Source organism: Molothrus aeneus, chromosome 4, assembly GCF_037042795.1.
Source record: "Molothrus aeneus isolate 106 chromosome 4, BPBGC_Maene_1.0, whole genome shotgun sequence".
Taxonomy (NCBI): domain Eukaryota; kingdom Metazoa; phylum Chordata; class Aves; order Passeriformes; family Icteridae; genus Molothrus; species Molothrus aeneus.
In genome coordinates this window covers 49193416-49202843 of record NC_089649.1, presented here as the reverse complement: position 1 = coordinate 49202843, position 9428 = coordinate 49193416, and the positions used below count along the sequence as shown (strand labels likewise).

Below are 9428 nucleotides of genomic sequence, written 5' to 3'. Positions count from 1 at the left end.
GCTGCTGTGCAGCTGGAGCAGCAGGACAGGGACCTTTGCAGCCTGAGCTGCCCTGTTCCTCTCTGCCTGTGCACGGAACACAGCGGGGAGGAGAACGGCAGCAGGGCCCTGCGTGTCCCCTGGCTCAGGTTTTGCGCCGCTTCAGCTCCACGGAGACGGAGTAAAGTGAAAAACACAAACAGTTTATTAAGGGAAAGCAAAGCGAAGGGGTGAGCTGGGAGGTAAAAAAGGGCATGGGCAGGGCCTGAGGGCTGCAGGGAAGGAGCTGCCAACAGGGAGAGAGATGGCAGGAGCTGCTGGAGCTTCGCACAGGCTCAGCTGTGAGCAGCCAGAGCCGTGCCTGGAGCTGCAGCTGGTCCCTTCTGCTCTGCAGGTGGTCCCATCTTCGATGGGAACTGGAAGTCATCAAAGGAGGCTGGTACAGGTACATCTGGTCCAGAAGACAAACGAAGTTCTTCAGATCTTCTTTCAAATTTCATCTGAATCCATGTGTTCATGGAGGATGGGCTCTCGTCTTCCCTGAGGGCTTGAAGAGCTGGAAGAGAGAGGAGCAGAGCCACAGTCAGAAGCCAAATTGAGGGAATCCAAGGAAAGCCTCCTGCCAGGGACATGCCGGCCAGCTCTTGCCATGGCCAGGAGGGAGCGGGAGACAAGGGCTTTGGGCGGAAGGTGATGGCCACGGATCCCCCACGTGTCCCAGAGAGCTGTCCGGGCTGTGCCCCCCACGCGGCTGCCCTGACTCACCCTGACTGAGGACCTGGAGCTCCTCCTTCTGCCCCATCATGAGCACTCCGGCCACCCCTGTTAAGACAGAGAATGTGGCGGCGCCGGGCGGCACAGCTGCCCGAGACGGGCGCTGCCAGCCCTGCGGCCACACGCCCTCCTGCCGGGCAGGGCTGGTGCCGGGCCCCTGCCGCACGCTGCCGGCCGAAGGCACGGCTGCGGGAGGGCGGCGGCAGCGCCCAGGGCGGGCGGGGCTGCAGCGGCCCGGGCGCGGCTCCCGCTGCCGGGGCAGGGGCCGGGCCGGGAGGCAGGGAGGGGCGCCGGGCTGCTGGCTCACCGAGGAACCTGACGGCCGCCTCTCGTAGGGGCCTCTGTGGGCTCCGCAGGTGCGGCAGGGCCCAGCGCAGGTGCTCGGCCGCTCGGCTCTCGTCCTGCAGCAGCTGCGGGGAGAGGCGGCAGGGAAGGCTCGGCGCGGGCTCTGCCCCTCGGCCGGGCGCTCCCTGCACCCGGCACCGGCCGAGCCGGCGCGCACGGCCCAGGGCAGCGAGCAGCGTGGGGGACCCAGGCTGGCGGGCCCGGCTGCGGCGCCGGGCAGGGGCGCAGCTGCCAGCCCCCCTTCTCCAGTCCAGCCTGCGGCTGGGGCTCCCGGGCTGTCCTTACCAGGCTCTCGGCGAACTTCATCCGCCGCTTCTTCCTCAGCGGCTCCTGGAGATCCCTCCTCCTCAGGAAGCGGGCGGCACAAAGCAGGGCTTCGTGAGACGCCTGCAGAGCAGCAGAGAGCCGCAGGTGGCACCAGAGCCCAGGTGAGTCACACGGGAGCCGGCTCCCTGTGCCAAGGCCAGGGGAGGCTGGAGCCCGCGAGGCGCTGGGGCAGGAGGCGGCCGAGCCCCCGGCCAGGGATGCGGCAGCATCACACCAAACCTCACCTCGGCCACGTGCACGTCCTCGTGGTGCCAGCGCAAGAACAGAGGGAGCAGGCTCTGGCTCACAACTGTCGTGAGAGGATTTTCCCTCTCTTCCACTCCCAGCTCCAGCACCTTGCCGAAGAGCTGAATGGAGAGCAGCTGCACATGGCTGTTGTCCTGGAGGAAAGGAAAAGTCCTAAGCATCAACTACTCCAGGCCCACTGGGGCAAAGGCCCTAAAATGAACAGGGCACAAAGTTTCCAGGCAGGCAGCGTCCAGTGCCCTTGTCTGGGGGCGCAGAGCCTTACCTTCTCAAAGTGTGGCAGGAGGGACTCAGCCAGCTTCAGGGCGGCGGTGCTGGGTATCTCGAGGTCTTTGTCCTGGAGCACATGCGTGAGCACAGAGAGGCTCATCCCGACCATCTCTGCATCTGGATGGGCCAGCAGCTCCACCAGGTGTTGATAGAGGCCACGTATTCCTCCGGCCTGTGTGCAAGAGCAGGCTGTGCTGTGAAGCCGTGACTGGCCGCAGCACCAACAGCTGCTTGGGGCACTCGGGCAGCTGAAGAGGGAGTCGGGAGAGCTGGCAGCAGCTGTCTCTGCTGCCAAAGCCCAGCCAAGCCCAAAGGTCTGCCTTCCCCAGCCCCACGCTGCCAGCGCGGCTTCAGCCACTGCCCCCTTCTCACCAGCGAGGGCTCCTTGCTGAGCACCACGAGGCCTCTGAGCTCCAGGCACAGCCTGTCCCTGTGTTGGCTCGGCAGGTGCTGGGATAGCACCAACAGGGCACTGGGACCGTGTTTGCTCAGGTCCAGACACTCCAGGAGCTGAAAGGCACAGGGCAGTGGCAGGGGAGCGGGCCGGCTCCAGGCAGCAGCAGCAGCAGCGGGCGCGGGCAGCCTCCCAGGCGGCTGCAGCTACCAGAGGCCAGAGAGCTGGGAGGCAGCTCAGCCAGGCAGCGCTGGCCATCAGGCTCACCTCCACAAAGAACGCCAGGGCAGGCAGATGCCAGCGGGGATGCTTCCCGACGAGCAGGCTGAGCAGGTGCGAGGCCATGTGGGGACACAAGGGGGTCAAGCCACAGCGCATCTCCCTGGCAGGGGAAAAAGGCACCAAGGCCCTGAGCCGGGCGGGCAGACCTCTCCCAGGAGTGACTCACAGAGGTCCCATCTTTCCCCAGCACTCCGCAAGGGGACATGGGCCCCTTGGGAGGCAGCTGCTGCTGGGCATCCTCCTCTCCCGGCCCTTTGCAGTCTGCTCGGCCCTCCCTCGGTGACGAGGCCCTCTCGCTTACAAGCCCCAGGGACTGTGTGGGGCACTCTGGGCACGGGGCACAAACAGTGGCGGTGGCGGCTGGGAGTAGGGGATCTCACCTGGCCAGCAGGCCCGCTGCATAGTGCTGGGTGTCGGCACAGAGCAGGGTGTCCCAGAGCTGCTTGTGCTCCAGAGTCAGCAGGTTCTTGCCAAAGCCCAGTCGCGAGAGCAGAGCCTTCATGGTCTGCACTGCAAACCTGTGTGCCGAGCCAAGGCCAGGTCACTCTGGGAGCACTGGCCCTGGCCGCAAGGGCGTGGGAAGGACAGGGCGACTGGCACCTGTTGGGCTCGCTGGGAAGGCCGTGTTCCTCCCGGCACGCTCTCCAGAAGCCCTGGGTCTCCACGTCCTCTGGCCTCTGCTCCGTGGTGGTGACAATTTGCAAAAGCAGAGCCACCAACAGGTGTGGAGAATGAAGGAGGATTGCGTAGTGCCACTCAGGCATGCTTGCAATCCTCCACAGCACCAGAGTTGCCTGCAAGAGACAAAGCGCCCCGAGGCAACGCTCAGTGCCGAGGTAACGCTCAGTGCCGAGGTGTCCATGAGGCAGGGCCGGGGGTTAGAGGCAGGGGGAGCACCCGGCCTGCTGGCCCTAGCCCAGCTTTCAGCCCAGGCAGGGAGCTGCAGGGTGGGGAGATCATGGAGAGCTTCTGAGAAGGCGACCTGGAGGGCCAGCCTAGGCCAGCTCCAGAAACTCACAGCCAGGGCAAGGACGGCCTTGTTGTCCCCGCTGCAGAGGAAGCCGTCGTACGGTGGCTGCTCCTCTATCGTAGAGAGCAGAGCTGGAAGCACCTCCTCCACGGCTACCTCTGAGGTGCCCATAGCTCTCCATAGCAGCGCGGCGGCTCTGTGGGAGCAGAGCTGTGCGTCAGTACCGTGCCCCGTGCAGCTGCGTGGGGCCGGGAGGGAGCATGGCAGCAGGCTCAGGAAACAGAGGGGCCCGAGGGTGCCGGTGCTCTCCGCCCGTCTGGCAGACCCCGCCGGACAGGCTGTACAGGGCGAGGGGCCCTACGGGCCGGTGAGCACCGAGCTCTCGAGGCAATTGTGCCCCATACCCGTCACACGTTGGAGCACAGCGCAGGAGGCTCATCACAACGTGGGCAGGGTGTTCTTCGGTGAGGCTGACAATGGCCATTTGCAGCCCGGCGTCCACAGACTCACGGGACGTGAGTCTCTGCAGGATGGCACTCACCGCGGCTTGCACCTGGAGGAAGCGGCATGGGGAAGACTTGGAGTGCTGTCCAAGGGAGCAACTTGCCCAGCTTCCCCCAAGAAGTGCTCGCCTTCCCAGCCCACTGTGATGGGGCTGAGGGGGCCCAGCGGACATGGCTTGAGGGGCCACGTGATCCTGAGAGGCCTTCAACCCTGGCCCCAGGCTGCTGCAGAGAATAAAAACCCTTCTGGAAGAACTCCAGAGTGGGTCCAGGACTCACAGTGAGCGTGGGCATGGCCTCAGTCTCTGGGATGCCCTGGGTGATGGTGTTGGTGGTGGCCATGCCCTTCGTCGGGGCCATGTCAGCCTCCTCCCAGTCCTCATCGGTTTCCCAGTCAGAGCTGGCGGCCAGGTCAGAGGATGCTGTGCTGGAAGCAGCCTCTGCCTGCAGCTCGCTGGGCCTGGGGTCGGGCTCGGCCGTGCCCTTGGGCGCGGGGCCGGGTTCGGCCGTGCCTTCGGGCACGGGGCCGGGCTCAGCCGGGCCTTCGGGCGCGGGGCCGGGCTCGGCCGGGCCTTCGGGCGCGGGGCCGGGCTCAGCCAGGCCTTCGGGCGCGGGGCCGGGCTCGGCCGTGCCCTCGGGCGCGGGGCCGCTGGTCTTTGTGCGCTGCCGAAGGCGCAGGAACCTCCGCAGTGTCTGCAGCAGAAGGGAAGGGCGGGAAGAAGAGAGGGACGTTCCATGGTCTGCTCCAACACGGGGCCCGGCTGAGCAGTGCCAGCAGGCCCGGCGCAGGTGGGGATGGCCGCAGGTACCTGCGCTGCTCTCCGGAAGCGACCACGGGTGGGCTCCTGCTCTTGAGTCTGGTCCCTGGCTGCCTCTGCCAAAGAGCGAGCGCAGCCAGAGTTGAGGGGCTGCGGGAGAGGCCAGAGAACACAGCCCAGCCCTGCGCTCCCCAGGCAGGTACAGCCCCCCGGGCGCCCAGGGCACGGAGCATGGCCACCTGGGAGGCAGCCCCTGCCCCTGTCCCATCCTGTCCATGTGCGTGTCAACAGGGATGGGATGGGATGGGATGGGATGGGATGGGATGGGATGGGATGGGATGGGATGGGATGGGATGGGATGGGATGGGATGGGATGGGGCCCAGGCTGGCTTCAGGCACTGGCCCTGCGGCCCGGCTCTGCCACTCACCGTCCTGCAGCGGCTGCAACTGCTCCGGCTCTGCATGCTGCTGTGCTGGGGCAGCTGCAGGGCCTTTGCTTTTCTTGCCCCGAAGCCCCTTGAACAGGCTGAGCAGTCTGCCCGCCATCCCGCTGTCTGACCTTGAGGGCACTTTCAAATGCCTCGGCCAAGGCCAGAGTCAGCGAGTGCTGCAGTTGTGCCTTGCGGGCACCTGCAACAGAGGAGCCTCAGGAAGGCCACAGGACAGCAAGTCCTGCACTCGAGGTCTCCTGTCACAATGACAGGAGACTCCTGGTGAATGATGGAGGTCACCAAGTCCCACGGCCTGGCCACGAGGGCACCGGCCGCAGGGATGGGAGATGACTCGGCAAAGCTCCGAGTCACCGAATCCCGAGGTCTGGCCGTGAGGCCAGCCACAGGAGGAACGCCTCGGAAATGCTCCGGGTCAGTAACCAACGAGCCGGCTGTGCGGGGTCGCCTCACAGCACCGCTCTGTCACCTCCTGTCCCGTCGCGTGCACCGAGCACTGTGGCGTGGCTGCGCCGGGCCAGCCCCTATGTCAGCGTGTGTCACAAAGGGCTGCTCAGACACGCTGTCCCTTTCGGTTCCACGGTCACCCTGCTGCACCGTGTCACAAAGGGACATGCTGCCACGTGCCCCAGGGCCACCCCCTCCCCACCCTAGGTGCCCCCGCTTGGAAGGAATCCATTGCCCCGAGTGTCTAACACAGCCCTGGACACACCACGACCCGCCAAGTGCTCGGGGAAGGACTCTCCACGGTGCCCGCACAGCCCAGCTCGGTGCCGGCCCTGGAGCAGAGCAGCTTCCAGCAAGCAAGAGGCAAACGCCTCTTGCCAAGAGTTCAAACACAGCAGATAGGGAAGATGGCATCAATGTGTGCATAAAGGCCTTTGAATTCACAGCTCTCTGAGAGGCATTTGGGGCTCTTGGCTGGACAGAGATGATCCCTCTCTGTCCTGTGCTGAAAGGGGCGGGACACACCCTGCTGCTGGTGCTTGGCTTGGACTATGCAGCCCCAGGCAGATGCCAAAGCTGCTTCTCACAGCCTTCTCCCTTCCCACGCCCCTCAGCCAAGTGCAAGGGGCCTCAAGGACGGAAAGGAGCGCAGGGAGCCAAAGGGAGACAGCTGCACCTACCTCACTAGGGGCTCCTGGGGAAGCACTTTGCTTGAGAAGCAAGCCCTCTCTTCCAAAGGCATTTCCCCAAATGCATGCATTTCCCCAAATGTGTCCATTTCCCCAGATGTGTCCATTTCCCGGGGAACACCAACACACACCTAAGAAACCCTGGCAAGGCTGAATTACTTCTGCACCTTGTAGCAGAAGCACTGCAGCTCGAGCTCATCGTCCTTCTCCTGAGTTTCTTTCCTCATGCCCCTTGTGGCGCGCAGCCCCAGGCCCCCTAGAAACAAGAGCTGCCCGCTGCCCGTTCAAGTGCCTGAACTCCTGCCTGCGCTCACGGCAGCAAAACCAGGCTGTTCCCAGCCAGGGAGCGGAGCCCTGTTCCCGCAGGAGGCTCTCATGAGCCCCTTCCCCACTGTGCACGCAGCACTTCTGCCTGCCTGCCCAGAACGCTCTTGGCACAGCAGAGCCCAAGCTGGCTGGCTCTGGGCTCAGCACAGCCCAGACACAGGTGCAGGAAGACACAGCGGCTGTTTTGCAGCCGTGCCCCAGAGGGACGGGAAGGGGCCCCTGCCTCTGGTCTCACTTGCTTGGGTTTCTGACTGGCTCTGAGGCAGAGGCTGCCTGATTCCCCACTTCTGGGGAGACCAGAGCCACCGGAAGCGTGCCCAGCATGTAGGTGCTGCCTGACAGCGCTGCGGCCGCTGGGACGGTCGCGCCCCCGACTCGCAGCCACTCCGCTGCCACTGCTGCTTCTTTTGCTTTATGGCACACCCAAAGCTCACTGCTAGGCCACGATGGTCTCTTGTCCTGCCCTCTTCCTCTCCCTGTGTAGGGATGGAGCATCGCTGTGCTTTCAGGAAGCTCTTGGTGGAAACTTCTGCCATTACAAGCTCCTTTGCCCTCAGCGGATGCCTGCACTGGAATCCCTCACGGCTGGGTTTGGAGCACACTCAAGTTGGCTCTTCTAAAACCCAGGGTCCTTTTCCCCTTCAGTGTGCTCAGCACGCCCTTTAACTCCATGCTGCTGTGCAGCTGGAGCAGCAGGACAGGGACCTTTGCAGCCTGAGCTGCCCTTGTTCCTCTGCCTGTGCACGGAACACAGCGGGGAGGAGAACGGCAGCAGGGCCCTGCGTGTCTCCGGGCTCAGGTTTTGCGCCGCTTCAACTCCACGGAGATGCGGGTAAAGTGAAAAACACAAACAGTTTATTAAGGGAAAGCAAAGCGAAGGGGTGAGCTGGGCGGTAAAAAAGGGCATGGGCAGGGCCTGAGGGCTGCAGGGAAGGAGCTGCCAACAGGGAGAGAGATGGCAGGAGCTGCTGGAGCTTCTCACAGGCTCAGCTGTGAGCAGCCAGAGCCGTGCCTGGAGCTGCAGCTGGTCCCTTCTGCTCTGCAGGTGGTCCCATCTTCGATGGGAACTGGAAGTCATCAAAGGAGGCTGGTACAGGTACATCTGGTCCAGAAGACAAACGAAGTTCTTCAGATCTTCTTTCAAATTTCATCTGAATCCATGTGTTCATGGAGGATGGGCTCTCGTCTTCCCTGAGGGCTTGAAGAGCTGGAAGAGAGAGGAACAGAGCCACAGTCAGAAGCCAAATTGAGGGAATCCAAGGAAAGCCTCCGGCCAGGGCCATGCCGGCCGGCTCTTGCCATGGCCAGGAGGGAGCGGGAGACAAGGGCTTTGGGCGGAAGGTGATGGCCACGGATCCCCCACGTGTCCCAGAGAGCTGTCCGGGCTGTGCCCCCCACGCGGCTGCCCTGACTCACTGACTCACCCTGACTGAGGACCTGGAGCTCCTCCTTCTGCCCCATCATGAGCACTCCGGCCACCCCTGTTAAGACAGAGCATGTGGCGGCGCCGGGCGGCACAGCTGCCCGAGACGGGCGCTGCCAGCCCTGCGGCCACACGCCCTCCTGCCGGGCAGGGCTGGTGCCGGGCCCCTGCCGCACGCTGCCGGCCGAAGGCACGGCTGCGGGAGGGCGGTGGCAGCGCCCAGGGCGGGCAGGGCTGCAGCGGCCCGGGCGCGGCTCCCGCTGCCGGGGCAGGGGCCGGGCCGGGAGGCAGGGAGGGGCGCCGGGCTGCTGGCTCACCGAGGAACCTGACGGCCGCCTCTCGTAGGGGCCTCTGTGGGCTCCGCAGGTGCGGCAGGGCCCAGCGCAGGTGCTCGGCCGCTCGGCTCTCGTCCTGCAGCAGCTGCGGGGAGAGGCGGCAGGGAAAGCTCGGCGCGGGCTCTGCCCCTCGGCCGGGCGCTCCCTGCGCCCGGCACCGGCCGAGCCGGCGCGCACGGCCCAGGGCAGCGAGCAGCGTGGGGGACGCAGGCTGGTGGGCCCGGCTGCGGCGCCGGGCAGGGGCGCAGCTGCCAGCCCCCCTTCTCCAGTCCAGCCTGCGGCTGGGGCTCCCGGGCTGTCCTTACCAGGCTCTCGGCGAACTTCATCCGCCGCTTCTTCCTCAGCGGCTCCTGGAGATCCCTCCTCCTCAGGAAGCGGGCGGCACAAAGCAGGGCTTCGTGAGACGCCTGCAGAGCAGCAGAGAGCCGCAGGTGGCACCAGAGCCCAGGTGAGTCACACGGGAGCCGGCTCCCTGTGCCAAGGCCAGGGGAGGCTGGAGCCCGCGAGGCGCTGGGGCAGGAGGCGGCCGAGCCCCCGGCCAGGGATGCGGCAGCATCACACCAAACCTCACCTCGGCCACGTGCACGTCCTTGTGGTGCCAGCGCAAGAACAGAGGGAGCAGGCTCTGGCTCACAACTGTCGTGAGAGGATTTTCCCTCTCTTCCACTCCCAGCTCCAGCACCTTGCCGAAGAGCTGAATGGAGAGCAGCTGCACATGGCTGTTGTCCTGGAGGAAAGGAAAAGTCCTAAGCATCAACTACTCCAGGCCCACTGGGGCAAAGGCCCTAAAATGAACAGGGCACAAAGTTTCCAGGCAGGCAGCGTCCAGTGCCCTTGTCTGGGGGCGCAGAGCCTTACCTTCTCAAAGTGTGGCAGGAGGGACTCAGCCAGCTTCAGGGCGGCGGTGCTG

At 65.1% G+C, this 9428-nt stretch overlaps 1 long non-coding RNA gene across 1 annotated transcript; it reads right to left on the bottom strand.

Moving 5' to 3' along the window:
- Nucleotides 1-7593: 7593 nt before the first annotated feature.
- Nucleotides 7594-8362, bottom strand: LOC136556198 (uncharacterized). Its single transcript, XR_010783587.1, has 2 exons — nt 8185-8362; nt 7594-7967 (listed from the first exon to the last, which is right to left on the bottom strand). It is a non-coding gene; the product is annotated as an uncharacterized lncRNA (long non-coding RNA).
- Nucleotides 8363-9428: the final 1066 nt, after the last annotated feature.